Source organism: Phycodurus eques, chromosome 19, assembly GCF_024500275.1.
Source record: "Phycodurus eques isolate BA_2022a chromosome 19, UOR_Pequ_1.1, whole genome shotgun sequence".
Taxonomy (NCBI): Eukaryota; Metazoa; Chordata; class Actinopteri; order Syngnathiformes; family Syngnathidae; genus Phycodurus; species Phycodurus eques.
In genome coordinates, this window is record NC_084543.1 from 1314569 (window position 1) to 1330497 (window position 15929).

At 43.3% G+C, this 15929-nt stretch overlaps 1 protein-coding gene across 2 annotated transcripts in view; it reads left to right on the forward strand.

Annotated features, from left to right (window-relative positions):
- LOC133417725 (zinc finger MIZ domain-containing protein 1-like) overlaps nt 1–15929 on the forward strand; it is an 85800-nt gene that overhangs the window by 20051 nt on the left and 49820 nt on the right. For both annotated transcript variants that reach the window (XM_061705762.1, XM_061705763.1), the window contains one exon: nt 1819–1917. The gene's annotated coding sequence lies outside the window, so the exon portion shown is untranslated. The remainder of the gene's footprint in view (nt 1–1818; nt 1918–15929) is intronic.

Here is a 15929-nt window from a genome sequence, read left to right on the forward strand (position 1 = left end):
GTATAATACACACAATATAAGAAATAAACAAAGCAGATCAATTAATATTTATGTGTTTAATGAGTTATTATTGTAAATATACTTTGATATAAAAATATGCAAAAAAATAAATGAATTAAAAATAGATTGAATTTAACACATTAAAATATAGAAGATACAAGAAATGGAAAATCTATTAAATATATATGATTTAAAATATAAACAAATCTGAATTTTTTTAAAAAAAATTGTCCCGCGATTGGCTGGCGACCAGTTCAGGGTGTCGGCTGGGATAGGCGCTAGGACGCCCGCGACCCGTATGAGGGTAAGCGCTACGGAGAATGGATGGAGGGATGGATGTTTTTAAAAATGAAACAATACATCAATCTTTCAAAGACATTATATGTGGAAAGTCAAATAAAACTATATAATAATAATAATAATAATAATAATTCATTAAATATGAAATAAAACTTTTTAATTCTTTAGAAAACTATTTTATAATGAAAGTAATAAAAATAATGAAAAACAGATGAGTGAGTAAACTTACAGGGAAAGTTGCTGAAGAAAAAAAGCACATTGGGAATATTTTTCTGTTTTGGCAGAATTGTTTTCATGAATTTAAAGGGACATATGAATTTTGGTTTTAATGAGCCCATTTGTGAAACATGACCTGATTTCACCCGTTTCCCAAACAGGAAGTACTGTAACATTTACTTTACATCTCCTCGGCCAATGAAGAGTGTGCTGTGTTTTCCTTAGTCTTTATTGTCTTTAATTGGGCTAAATCAAAGTGTATTTTTCTCAGTCGGGACAATAAAAGAAGTTCCTTAATGAGATGACAAGCGTGTGTATTTCACATATGCACTTTGCCAGCAGTCAGTCAGCCGTTCAATTACTGCTTGCGGTTTGGTTTGCTGGTGCCAATGATTCACGTCTCTCAAGTCTGTGCTGCTGAGCTGTGTTATTGTGCTTAAACAAATCAATTCTTTTGCAGTTGAGCTTTTTCCATCCCGTGTTATTGTAAACTGTTTGCCGCAAGGAGAGCATTGATTTACATTGTTTTTTTCTCACCACTCACCCAGGAAACGATGTTGATGAATAGCACTGAGGTGTCTGTAGGGGGAAGAGTGTGGCTTTAAAACACGGGCATCCAGTGCTGCTTGACCCATTGAGCCACCCCACAGCGACCCCTCTATACTTTCTTTTTTTTTTTTAACACGAGGGCGAAAAGAAAACTTGCCACAAAAACAAAAAGTGCAGGACATAAAGGATTGCTGCTGGGTTTTGGTGGTTTTTATACTTGGAGCTTTTAGCCTTGTCCTGTCGAGGTGATCGGCTTGGGTGGATTTTTACAATCTTTGGTGTCTGATGATGTGATATTCCTAATAGGCTGCAACTCAAGCGGGAAATTGTAGTAGAACTGCAGCAGAAAAAAACAACAAAAAAGTGCAGTTGACATGTTTTCCTAACAGGATGCAAACTGAAGTGCGATTTAGTCTGAGAATTGTCGGAGCGAGTACATGCGATAGATGCTCATTTGTGAAATTGGACTGGATCAAACTCGCATTCCGAGTCGGTAGCAACAGAAGTGGGAAGTAGTAATGTGGAGAAAAATGCGAAAGGCGCCAATTTCCGACCGCGTCGTTAATGGTACCGTACCTCCTTTTGCACCATGTTGCTTCATGCGGTGAACCGGGAAGTAGCCTAAAAAAAACCAACAAACTTAAAAAGCACAAAAATGAATCCTCCGTGTTTAGGCCTCGGCGGAGGCCTAAATCTTGCTTTGCTGCGTTTATTTGATGGGATTATTTTTGAACTTTTTTAATCTCTCCGTAGGTCTGGAAGACTTGCGGTGCTGGGGTTTTTCTCCTCCTGGTGTGTGGATGGGTGGGGGGGTCTTCCGAGGTGAAGAAGTGAGGATTAACGGCAACAAAGGTGAGTTGTTGTTGTTGTTGTTTTTTGGCATCCAGCAGACGCGTCTGGGTTTACAGCGGAACCTCGATTTCGTCCGTTACAGCCGATTGACCGTGATGTTGAGTCGCTTTTTTTTTCATGGCCGTTATACAACCATACCGTACCCAATTGTTGTTTTTATACTTTTTTTTCCCCATGGGCTAAGACACACATACCGTGCAAAATTACTGTTAAATAAAGCTTGGAAATAGTTTAGTTTCTCGAAATTTAGCTCCTCCAGCCGGAATTAGCCATGTGCATCAAGCACATGGCTAATTCGCATGCAATTTGCACGCGTCCCGGCGCATGTAAATTTAGCCACGTGCGTTCCCATGTCCGTCGCTTCCGAGATCCGTTAAATCGTTCCGTTAAAATGAGGTTCCACTGTATTTTGAGTTTGTCCCTGTTTCTGAAGGAAATGTGTTTGTTGTTGGTCAGAAGCTGTGTTTTGACCCTGGGTGTCCACAAATGGTTTGCCTCATTTTACCATTATTAGACCACATGAAATATATTTCTAATAATAATAATTTGTGGAGGAGTAGCTAGCGTTGGCCAACTAGCTGAGCAAGCAGGGTGGTAAGCTAATGTTGAAGTTAACGTTGGAAGCTAGGCCAACATTGGTGCTAACTTTGAAAGCTCACGTTGGAGGAAATGTTGTTGCTGACTTCAGAATCTAACGTTGGACGCTAACATTGGAAGCTAACGCTGGGAACTACATTTTAAGCTAACATCAGAAGGTAATGTCCTTCGAGGTAACGTTGGATGGTTGTTCATGTTGCCGTGCTCCATTTTAAAGGCATGTGATCAATGGGTATGATATGAAATACAGTATATTTTTTGGGATGAATTCTGAGGGGTTTGTGATTTACTAACTAGCTAATCCTGGTCTTGCTTTGCTAACATGCTAGTTCATCTTACATTAGGGATCAATTTTTGTGAACGCTTTCACTTGAAATAGCCTTGAAAAGTACTCGAATCCAAATCACTGATAGAACAAATGTTTTTTTCCCCCTTTTTTTTTTATAAACTGTGCAGGTGTGTGATTTTATTGGCGAGCAAACACGGTCTTTGCTTGCTAACATGCTAGCTCATCAGCTATGCAAGGTCTGCTATTAGCCTCAAGAAAAGCTTGGATCTAATCAACGGATAATGAAAATAAATGAATAAATATGTTTTTGAGATGAATAGTACATTTCTTTGAGCTGGGATGAATTATTTAGAATGTTTTCACGCCAATGAACTGACGATAGTTACAAATTGAGTGCTCCAATATGTATAAAAGAGCCTTACTGGTGTTGGTTAGTCAACCACTGTGTTATACAATAGCGGCAATGGCTTCGTGGATTAAGAATTGGGGCATCCACAGCGTAGATGAGAGTTAATCTTGATGGATGCTGAGAAATAATACACTTCTACTGACAAACATCTGCCTGAGTGGGATAAACCGAAGCGATTATTGTGAAAAATGTCGTGCGAGGTAGTACAGAGCCAGTGGTGTTTTTTTTCCTTTTGTCGATGGACGGCTGCAGTTTGTGAAATTCTGTCTCCGGAAAATGAAACATGTGCCCGACTGTGATTAATGACTATTTCCCTGTTTTTGTCCGGTCCGGTTTCAACTTCTGTTCTTTTACTGTGCATTTCTGTTCCCTGGAGAATCAAGCATGACATTTAAAGCACGGTATTTTGTTCTTTTTGGGACGTCTGGAACTACTACTATGACTTCTACTGTTTTTATGATACATATCCATAAACAATTGTAGCCTACCTTGGTTATAAAGCCGCAGGACATTGAAAGTAAAGGATCTAAATGTATGATGTAAAACTGCTTTTCTTTTTCTGCAAGCAGGAATGCATTTAATGACGTTTCAAATGGAAAAACAAAAATATGCAAACTGCTAGCGGTAAGTTCTGCAATAAAAAAAAAAAGATTCTCACATAAATTCGTATTAATGTGTAGGATAACAGGACGATTACAAATGAGAAGATTGGCTCCTATTTGGGAACTCAAAGATATATATCAAGATTTGAGCATAATCTTGACTAAAAGAAATACGTTCCATGCAAGTAGTACCTTGACTTACAAGAGCCCCGATTTACGTGTTTTTGAAGTTACGAGCCGTCTCTTGGTTTCAAGCCAAAATTTGAGCGAGCTTCGCGTATGCCAGTGGGGCAAAAAAAAAGTGGGGGGGGGGTTGAAATGGCAATTCAGTCACTGAAATGCTCTCGCATGTGGACAAGGAGAGATACCTATTTGCTGTATATGGCAACACTCTTTTAATTCATGCCAAAATGTGATACCTTTACATGAAATTACCCTGACTTCCAATTTGGAATACTTCTGAAATTGCCCATTTGAACTTAAAAAATGACCGGAAACTTCCACCCTTTTCAACCTGAGCTGTTACGCCCCTAATTTCTAGCTATCGTGAATTTCACACCAGAGCCTACTTGTAAATATAACTTTCAAGCGTTTTGTTGTGAAAGGTTTAATTCATGATTTTTGTTTCGCCCATGTGCAAGTGGCACTTGGCTTCATCGGTGACGTCTGAAGCCTTCCAGGCTGTTTGTCGACGGCGGCGGTGTGTAGGCCTAATGAATAATTGCTTTCCTCTGTGAAATGTGAGGGACAGACATTCTGTTCAAGGAAAACGTGGAGGGGGCGGAGGGAGGGAGGAGAGTTAAAAATCCCCTTCCTGTCAGTGGTCTCTCTTTCTTTTCTGCTCTGGTGAGATCTGGAACTGATAAGTGCGAGAGGCCTCTGGTAACCGAACAGGAAGGATAGAGGGTCCGGCCTTGGAGCCCCGTCCCGCCCCTCCGCCTCTGCACACATGTCCACCTTCGCTGCACAAACAAACGCAGCGGGGCCTGCCACCACACTTGAGGTCGCAAAACATCCGAGGCTTGCTGTTGTTGTTAGGACGAGGCTTTTCCACTCGAAGGATGATAGCACGAAGCAAGTCAAGTGAAAGTCCTTCGTTGCCCTGTTCGTCAGAGGGAAGGGGGAGGACTTAAGAAGACCCAACCGTCAGAATGTCCGAGAACAGTTGTTCTCGACCGTAGCCTCCCACCTCAAAAAAATGCTTCGCTCTCAAAGTACCAGCATAATGGCTAACATCAAAATACAGTAGGTAGTAGGCTTAAGTGTTCATCAAAAACGGATATTTAATATTCCTGTAAGTAGGGCGGCATTGATTATTCCACATAGCTCCAATAATTCGATTAGAAAAAAAGTCGAAGCAAAATCAATGACCGTTTTCCCAGACTCGCGTAGAAATACGTTTGCACGATGGCGCCGAGTCAGGAGAAAAGAATACGTAAAAGACGGACAATGTCCGACATTTGGGATCGTTTCACACTTAAAAAAGGAAGAGCAAGTTCAACTCAACGGGCAGACCGGTGAACCTGAGCTGTCAACAGCCAATTGTATTTTTACATGCTGGCTCCCACGTCACTCACCAGGCCAGGCACCGCCGTTTAAACCCACACACGTTCAAAATCACAAACCTTTCAGCGCCGAACGTGAGGATGGCGACCCCAAGTGGACAGAAATAATACCTGCACACCTCACGCATATTTTGTATCGTTGCTTAATAATCAAATGTCCGATTAATTGAAGGGATAATTGGTAGAATAATTGATTTTGGAAATATGTGATAGCTGCATGGGTAGTTTTCACTAAAACTTGGAGTCAGGTTCGCAAAGACAAAACTGTTGTCGTGAAATGGACAGCGGGTTTTTCTGGGTCGTTTTGTGGTTGACCGGTTTGTTTCTGTTGATTCCCAATGTGACTCGACAAGAGGTTTCCAGTTCCCTCGAGTCCTGTTCACAAAGGCAACGTTGACTTCAATACTTTGGGATTCTCCGTCGTATATTTTCCCGGGCTTGACGTCGGCGGCGTTTCGGGGCGGCGCCCCCGCCGCGAGAAGACACAAGATAACATCACAACGACGCCGTCCAGGGTGACCGATAAATTATTAGCCCATTAGTCACCACAGAGAGGAAGGGGTGGAAGAACATGGCATCCATCAAAGCTTTTCGTGTGTGTGCGTTTCCCCGTCGAGATAGGCTGCCCTTAACTGGGGCCCGGGAATCTTGCGAGGCTCTCCCACTCACGTAGGAGCCGCGAGGTCGAGGTCAGGGAGCAGAGTCGGAGCCGTCGCGGCGCTGGCAAAAGCCGGCAACATAACACAAGTTGGCGCACTGGATAGGGATTGTTAACGTGATTCATTGCTTTTTTTTGGTGTGTGTGGGGGGGGCATTTTATTTATGACCTTTTTAGCATCAACGGGGTAACGTTTTGTAGTCCCTACGCCTTGAAGCAACTGGGCTTTTACAACAAGCAGCAGACGAACATCGCAAATATAGCGTCAAAACTCTAAAGTGTTGTTTATGTCGAAGATTGGTTTTTATTTCTTCTTCCAATGAGCAAAAAGTTGAGGGAAAAAGCAGACTTTTTTTCAGAAGAATGTATTTTTTGGGGGGGGGGAGAAACGTTATATTTTTATAGAATGTCTTTTTTCAAATAAAGAGTTGATTATCTGCTTTTCTCACATGTGAGCATGTTTTGTCAGCCTCGTTTTATTGTTGATGTTGTGAATTGTATGTTGTTTGTATGTTGCTAAACTCTTGCAACTATGTTCTAGTGTGGCGCTTCCACAAATGCAACTAAACTGATTTTGACTCAAAAGTTATATTTTTTGAGGATAGTTTCTATCAAGAAAATAGTAGTTTTTTTTAAAGAAAAAAAGTCACATTTCGCAGAGGAAAAAAAGGCAAATTGTGCAAATTTTGTCAAGAAGAACACCAGGAGCTTTCAGCTACTTGGCTGCAACCAGAAAAAGGCAGCTTGAAATCAGGCCCGATGGACTGACTTCAAAATCCAAAATAAAAATATCTGTCATGAATAAAAACATTATTTTTTTGAGTGAAGTCATATTTTTTATCTTTTCAGAAAAAAATACCCTTTTTTTTCTTAGACAGTCTGCATTAAAAAAAAAAAAAAAGTTGTATTCTTATTGAAGGTTTTTGTTTTTGAGAAAAAGAGGTCTTATGCAAGATGAAATCCATATTTTTAAAAGAAAAAAGGTCATCTTTTTTTAAGAGATTTTTATTTTTTTTTAAATGAGAAAACTCAAAAATAAACATGACATTATGTCTTGTATAAATGTTGCAATGGACTTTTCGAGTCAGTGGAGTGCGACTCCCAGATTGGCAACGCTCGCGTGCTAATACTTGAGGCCCCGTTTAGTGGGAATTTTTCCCTGTGGAATCTGGTCAATTCACTCAAATATACGTCTCGTTCTGGACCGAAGACGACGCGCGCGTGGCAAGGAGAATTATGAACAAAGTCTGTCTCTGTCTGCCTTTGATGCGTTATTGTATTACGCCGATATCCCTTTGACATCTTGTCCACGGATAAGTCATCAATTTCCCACCGGTGGTGAACGGGGCCTCAAATGCGCTTTGGAGAGCCAGCAAATGAATCAACGGTCTGAGGCTAATACGCTTTGAGAACACTTGGCATTGAGGCGCTATCGGCTCTTTGCGAGCGCATTAACAAGCCTGCCGCGCGGTTAACGCTGCCGGAATATCGCGTCGCTCTTTGTCATCATTCAAGCCGATCCCTTCGCTCTCATTAAGCGGCCGCGTTCTCGTCAATGAATGTGATCGAGACCCGCTGGTTTGTCACTTGCCCGGCTGACACTAAACCGTAGTTGGGATGAGCTAAAATGACCTAAACCTCGTTCTTCTTTCAACATCCAGACAGAGTTGCCGCATCCCCTAAAAAAGGTTTTTGTTTTCGAGTTGCAAGCCTTTGCTTGGCCGATTTTTGTAAATTATTATTTTCCATTTTATTATTATTATTTTTAACAGTTTGTGTTGCGAGCAAGAAATTGGACTTAGCTTCAGGCACTCCGCCACACTTATTCACGCTAAAACGATGACTTTATTCTCGTGCGACTTCGAGTTTAGACTTTATTCTCATAAAACTTTGTTCTTGTAACATTACCAGAAAAAAGCTCTTCATTTTAACAACTACTGTATATTCTCAAAATATTCCAACTTTTTCCACATTCAAATGAAGACTTTATTCTCATGCAAAGTCCTTTTTATTTTTGTAAGATTCCAACTTTTCTTTTGTGAAATTCTGTCTTTCTTATTGTTCAAATAAGGACTTTGTGCTGGTAATGTTTGGACTTTATTCTGGAAATTTCCCAAATCAAGCACCTAAAAGGACAAGCATCCCCGAAAAGGTGGCGGTCTCTTGACTTGATCGGTGCTCAACTTGTCCCCAGGTGCATGAATGATTCATGGGCACCACGCCGGCCGCTTCCTGCGCGCTTGGCATTCGGCCTTTCTCCCGCCTCCCCCGAGGACGCTGCGACTGCGCCGCTGTCGCTCGGGCTCACTTACACTTGGCTACTGTCGCGGGCGGGCGTCAGGGCGCTGTGCGGAAAACGGCTGTTTTCGCTGTCTTTTTGTTGCTGTCAAATGTCTAAATGTGATCATCGTGTATGGCTTAAAAACGTTTGGCAGATGCAAAAAAAAAAAAAAAAAAAAAAAAAAAAACCCTCAAGCGAGTCCTGTAGAAAAATGTTGCGGCTGCAAATCAATGCGGAACGGCTACCCGTCCTGCTTCCGTAACGTCTTCGCGGCGTCTGCACGAGACGGCCCGGCCGTCCGCCTCGTGGTAGCGCACGGCGGCCGACTGGCCCGATTCACAGGCGACGGCGCTTTTGTGTTTTGTAAGCCGCCGCTCACAATGGGCCGAGTCACAAGAGTCTGCAATCTTTTCATTGGCGTTACTGGAAATCTTATGTTTGGCGTCTTTGTTGCTGGCCGTTTTCGCGTGAAGAAGAAGAAGAAGAAGAATCCTCTTCATTGTCATAAACATGCATGCATGCACGCGGAATTTGCTCTCTGCATTTTTTTCAAACTCACACCGGAGCAGGGGGCAGCCGAAGCGCCCGGGGAGCACTTCGGGGTATCGGTGTCTCGCTCAAGGTCACCGCAGCCGTGAGTCCGGGGGATCTTGGCGGATGGTCCGGTCGGGGTCTCGAACCTAGGTGCCCACGGTGGCAGGCGATGGCGGCATAACCATTGGGCCACGGCTTCTTCTTTTTCTCCCTTGCGTTGTTCATTTTGTGCGGTCTTCGCTTACTTTGTGACTTCAAAGGTCACCGGTCATAAGCAAACTGGCATCAGCGCATCTGCAGGTTCCATCTTGTTTGGTTGGTTTATTCCTGTTTTCCCAAGATTTAAGAGATGTTTGTTGTCATGTGCAAACCAAAACAAAAAAAAGACCACACAAACTCTTTTTAAAGACCCTGTTCAGTGAATTCAGGGATTTGTTTTCGAAACACATTACACCTTTGAAGATAATTGCTGGAAATGTTCAAAGATTGAGACTCATAGACTCCTCGCCCACTATATAAAAACTTCAGCACATTCCGCTGGTGTGGCCGCTTTAGAGCGCCTCGTTCTCGGCCGTGAGTGCACGCACCCCACAGATAGAAAAGCCGAAGAAAAAAAGTTCGACTTAACGAACGACTTTGCGCTGTTGTGGCCCCTTTAGAGTGCCTCGTTGTCGCAGCGTAGAAGAGCCCCGTGATGACACGGTGGTCAAGTAGTAATGTGAAGGCATCAGAGTCGCATCCATGCTTCCATACATGCACCCTTCTAGTCATTCCAAGTATTAGCAACTGTTTAAGCAAGTGATGAAATTGATTGTATGAGGAAGTTCCATCCCCACCCCCCCGTTTTTTTTTTTTTTTTTTTTTTTTTAAATGTCCAACATTATGTTTTTCCGCTCGTGCCCAGAGAACATTAGCACAAAGGTCCTATTGAAATGAATAAAGAGGCTTTGTTTTTATGGTCCCAGCATCAGTTTGACTTTTTTTTTTTTTTTTTTTTTGGTAATAGTGTGGATGTACTGAATGTGGACCTTTTTAAGAGCAAGCAGAAAACTAGAATGGCGGTGACCTGGTAGAACCTCCGCCGAGGCGCACGTACGTCCGACTCACCTTATTGAAAAACGTGGCGACACGGAGGCATCAAAGCGGAAAAGCCAGTCAAGTTCCAGCAAAAGCGCTCGCCGCTTGCCAGGCACCAAACGAAGACAAGCGTGCGTGCGAGCTCTTTGATGAAAGGGGTTTCAATATGAAAATGAACAACCTCATGCAGCATGGTGCTCCTGATTTTTCACGTTTCAATGGCAACACGCTGGATTGTGAAAGTCACATGACTTGACTCCAGTCACACTTAAGTCGCTAATTTTAGGACTTGGGACTTAATTGCCAAAATTTGTAAAATACTCCACGAGAGAGAAACAGATATGTTTTGTTTTTTTTCATGGCCGATACCGATTTTTAGAAGTCACAGAGTCCGATAACCGATGTTCATTTGCAGTAGAAGGGAAAATATTGGCTTCAAAATTTTGAATAATACAAACACTTAACTTTGTTTAAATGCCTTTAAGCATATGTTTATTAAACAGCTTCTCAGATTTGCAACATGTTAAAGTTTGAAAATTCGAACAAAATATCCAGGAAGCTCCCACGCTCAGCAGCATGTCTTAGAAAATTCTATGGAAAACCTCAACAAATAAATAGCTCCCTAAAGTTTTCTGCAGTAAATAAAGTTTTCCAAAATGTCTCTGAAATTGTAATCTTTCACTTAAAACCAAAAAGTGGAGGCAGTTCCCAGCGCCAGCAGGACCTCTTTTAATGTAAACTAGAACATTGAAAGAAAGAAATAAGTCGTTCCCTGAAGTTTACCCAGTTTGAAATTGACCTCTTATCGGGTGTCGGATTAAAAAAGACAGATACCGACACGTGTTAAAAGGCCGAATATCTGCGGCGTTAATCGGGCCCGCCGGTAATCGGTCTATCCTCCGACTCGGCTCGACTCAGACGTGACGTACGTGACTTGACGAGTAACTCGCGACTTGCTGGAAACGTGAAGCGGAAAACCCGAGACGTACTTCTGACTCGCACTCGCGGTATGTGACCTCCTCCTGCCATTCGAAGCAAATACGAAAACCGCTCTCAGACGTGAGCTCCGCGTTGACATTTCTCCCAATCCAAATGTTCTTATCGGTCGGCCTCGGAGCAAACATGCAAACAATCTGGCCTGTGTGTGTGTGTGTGTGTGTGTGTGTGTGTGTGTGTGTTTCCAGTCACATGGGCTGGACGGGCTCGCAAAGAGAGTCATGGTGCCTGTACTGGTATTTCCTGACGGTTCATAAACAAACGGACCCCGTTTCTTTCTTTCCATCCGTCAGCCGCTCAATAAAACGATAATATGATGGTAAAGGGAAGGAAAATGGTGAATGTTTACAAAAAAAGAGCACAATGCAGCTTGTGTTTATATTCCATGTAAAATACCTTTTCTGAATGAGAAGCTTCATTTAAGAGAAACACATTTGTATTGATTTTTTTAAACTCTGGATGCACTGGCTTTTTATGATTTTCAAGTTTCAACAGCGGCGCCTCGCGATACGAGTGACCCAACTTGTGAATGTTTCAAGATACGAGTCGTCATTTATTGCTTTGATTTGAGAGCAAACAACGAGCTCTGTTTGGGGGTAGTGACCTCAACTCAACTCGCAACCAATTCTCAAGCTGGCTATTGCCTCTCCCAGTTTATTGTCTAACTAATCATAAAACTAATGTGTATTAATAACAACCTAGCTTCATGCTAACAAGCGATGCAAAACACCGTAGACAAGCTAAGAAATAGCATCGGTGTTTTAACCCTTTAAGCAACAAACGCATGGAACAACATGTATGCAGATAATAGAACACTAACTACTCACAGGCATATATTTTTGATCCTCAGTGAAGAATGACTACCATGACAGCAGCTTACTGAGCAATTGTGACAGCCTCCTTCACGTATATCTGTTGTATACTGCCCCCAGGTGGCCAAGGGGCGCACATCAGAAGGAGCAGCGCAATGTCCATTCAATTGAAGCTAACAATGTTGCAAAAACTGTTGAATTCATCACATTTTATTTTTGTTAGTACAATGTTTTTAGGAAGTACAATGTTATAGTGCACTATTTTTCTTACTAAAAAAAAATACCTTCCATCTCTGCAGTGCCGTTTTTTCAGGGTGGGCGCCAACTCTGTCGGATGTTGAAGGAGCCGCGTGACTGTGAACGGCAGGAAAGGCCAATCCAAGCAAATGAACAGAACTGTCATGTTTCTGTATATTTTCACGGGACAGTGGGGCCGGCGCTTGAAACCGTCTAGAACTGTCTGCGTTCCCGCCACATTTGCACAGGTTCCATCAGGAACACGCACCTGTTGCTCGAAACAGTGAGCGAGTAAAACCGCATGAGAACAATCATGCACGCTAAATTCTAAAAAGTTGGGGCCGTAGATATTTTGATCTCGTTTATAATTTGATATAGACAATTGTTAAGAGGCTGGTCTCGGTCAAACCTGACCCGTAACATGCTCGGTGTGGAGATGAAGAGTGCGAAATTAACGAGTTGCGTTCAATGAGTGCGCTGAAGTCGGGTAGCCGCCCAACGAATGAGGGTTTCATTCATCGCCTCCACTTCCGTACGTTCTGCCATCGGTCGCCGCCAGAAGTGGTTTCGTGCGTTAGCCTTCAGAATGTCGAAGTTCAAAAGCCGCGCGACCGCTCGGGGGATTACAATTATGTAGGTCAACCCAAAGACTCGATTTCCTCAAATATTGTAATCTGCATTTGTTCTGCCAGATACACAGCTTTCCGGTCTTTTGTCAGACAACAATGCCCCGCCCTCTGCGCCGACCCTCCCCCGACTGTGGCGGTGCGCTGAGGTTTTTAGCTTGGCGCGGTTGTGTGGTGGACACGGGGGCAGCAGGATGTGACCCCGGACGGGCGAGGGCAAGGGAAGTCATTGATACAGCCAGCGAGGGTGCTTTTGCAGTAACCTGTTGCTAATAGCGGGAAAACACCGATTGACGCTGCCCCCCATAAAATATTTTAGAATTGCAAAAAAACAAAAAAAAAAAACATAACTACAGTGATAGCTTTATTCAGGAGTTTCATTCATTTCATTTACTTGGATTTTTTTTTACCATTAAAATTGATTGAAATGCCGTAAATCCATTTCAGCCCGGTTAGGTGTTCTTAATCAAGAAAAATAGCACTGTATTGTATAAAAAAAAAAAAAAAATACAGTGTGGAACGAAACAGACTGGTTTTGTAAAGTGTAATTTAGGGCTGCACCTAATGATTATTTTCATAATCGATTCATCTGTCTTTTTTTTTTTTTAAATGAATCTGATTTAAAAAAAAGTTTGAATTTCCATCCCTTTATTGAAAAAGAGGACATGACCGTGCAGAAAATGCACAAACATAAATTGATTATGACTCAGTTACCGGTTTGGTCCGTAACGTTCGTCAGAAAATGGGCAAAAATGTTGATAGTTGTCGTAAAGCCAAATGTTTGCAAATGTCTTATTTTGAATAAACGAGCGTAATCAGTCTGCTCTCAAGGAGGGCTCCAAAATGGGAGAATATTTACTGCTGAGAGGCTGCAATTCTGAAGATTTGGACATTTTCAATTCAGCCGTTTCTCGAAACGATGAATCAATGATCGAAATAGTTGTCAATTCATTTGATAATTGAGTAGTTGTGGATTAATTGATGAGTTGTTGCACCTCCAGTGTAATTACTGTATGCACTCTAGTTTTCACGTGTTGGATGCGTCCTTCAAGGGGCGTGGCCTACTGAGTGGCATCAGGAGCTGGAGTCGGATTGGCCGGTCAGTGCGAAGTTGTGGCCTACAGCAGGTTCTTGCGACTGTTCTCATTTGTGTGTTTTACATTTTGTCGTCTTTCATAAACCGCTGAAAGTGCATCGGCGACTGTGGCTCTCCTTGCCCACGTGCCATGGCATAACAGTACCTTAATTGGCACATATTTTTTTTCACATCACTCTGTGTATCCGAATCGATGTAAAATGATTACTCGGTCTCATTTTTGTTGTTTTATAGTATGAAGCGTCACGAAAGCAAAAAATATTAGCGTCAAAGTCACTGTTCTGCTTGACATGTTTCTTTTAACAAACAGTTGGTGGATCAAACCGATTTTCTCGTGGTGATTACTAAAGAACGGAAAAAGCTATAAATGAACTTTTTTGTCATCTGGTGAAGGAAGGAGAGTCTACTCTTTCTTTTGGCAGGTTCCGTGCTTCTATTGTCACAGAACACAATATTCTGTGGTTCTTGAAAGATCAGGCCAAACGCTCGGGAATGCGTCAACAGGCAAATTTTGAACAAATTCCCATCATTTCCCGTTAATTCCGATAGAAAGTTTGGCCAACTCTGCGGCGATGTCGAACGAGCTGCGCGGCCTTTGCGCTCGTTAAGTGTCAGTTCAGAGCGTTTCGGCGTATTCCGAGCGATCTGGCCGCTTCCGACGCGTGCGCTGACCCGCGTACCGTCACGTCCTGCATTCGTTAAATCACGTCTGTCTGTCGGTTCTCGTCCATGAATCACATTCCGCCTCAGCCAATCATATCTCCTTTACTAAGAAGTCAGAAGGTTGCTTTAGAAGGGGAGCGGGAGGGGGTAAATATGTCACAGTTATGGAGGACGTAGCTGGATGCTCTGAATAGCCCTTCCATCTGTCCGCATGACTGCGCGGTACATGGAGCTTTGTGGCGGCCGATCCGCTCGAGGGGGTTGTAGCGTAGCAGTGAGTTGGTGTGGTGGCGGTTTCTGTAAATAGCCCACCCTGCGCTAAGAACCAACATGACCTCACCAACCCGACAAAAAGAGGCTGCTGCTTGGGCTGCGACCGTTCCTCCGCTCCATCCGGGTCGGATCTACCAGTAACGATGGCAGAGGTGGCCGTGAGTTACGAGTCGCGAGTCGGAAGTCTTGAGGCCTCCTTATACTCCCGCGGTCGCGCGGCCGACAACGCCCGCGTTGCGTCACGTGACCGACGCATTGCCCCGCGCGGCCCCTCTATTTGCAGCTTGACGCGCACGTGGCAAACATTGTTGCTGCGCGGCGTTCATCTCTCGTGATTGGTCCGTTTTAGTCACACGCTGTGACGACGTACTCGCCGTGCCCCTCGGTTCCACGTACCGTCTACGCCGCCGCCTTCTCGATGGATTTTTGCAGCACGGTTTAACGTATCATCTGGTCGTCTAGGTCCATTTGTTCGAGCAGACACCGTTCCGCCGTGGGGTGGCCGTTGTTGTCGCTTTGTTCCTTGTTACTGAAAGGAAAGTGAAAACGGCTAGCGGGAACGGCCCAAAAAATGCAGAGGAAACGCCACCCTGCGGCGTCCTAGCCGACACCAGCCGGAGCGACGCCCCCGACTTGGAGGAGAACCGCAGTACGTTTTCAAAAGTGTACTCGAGTATAAAGGCAAACTGGTACGCGGGACAGCGGGAATTTAAAGAAGGCTTTAACCTTCAAGTTCAAGCAAAAGCTATTGTGGCAAAAAAATCTAGCAAGTCCAGTCGAGTCCCAACTAAATTTCCAGCAAGTCTCGTTAAGCGAGTCCAAGAATTCTTGCTCGGTCACAACATCTATTCCAGTGATTGTCCACCAGTGTGCCGTGGAAAATGAGCACATTTTACACAATTGCTCCAAAAATTATTCGGAAGAAATCATGTATCTCTGTTCATCTATTTATGCTAGTGAGGCATAGTGACAGACAGAACAACTAAATGCTATTCTATTGGATGGCAGGAAGTGCATACAGTCATTAATGTCTTCATTTTTGTTTGCTGTTGTGCCGTGAGATTTTACAATTGTAAAATCTGTTCCTTGGCTCCCTAAAGGTTGGAAATCGCTGATCTATTCGCACACGGGCCACTTAGCATTCCATAGTCGTACTTGTGTGTTTCGTTAGCTGTACGGAAACATGCGCAGCATCACGTTTTTGACGGCCCCAAACCAATCTGTGGTAGAGACCACACGAGTCACACGCGGGCCTCTTCTAAGAATTGCTCACCCGTCATGAGACAATTGTGAATTT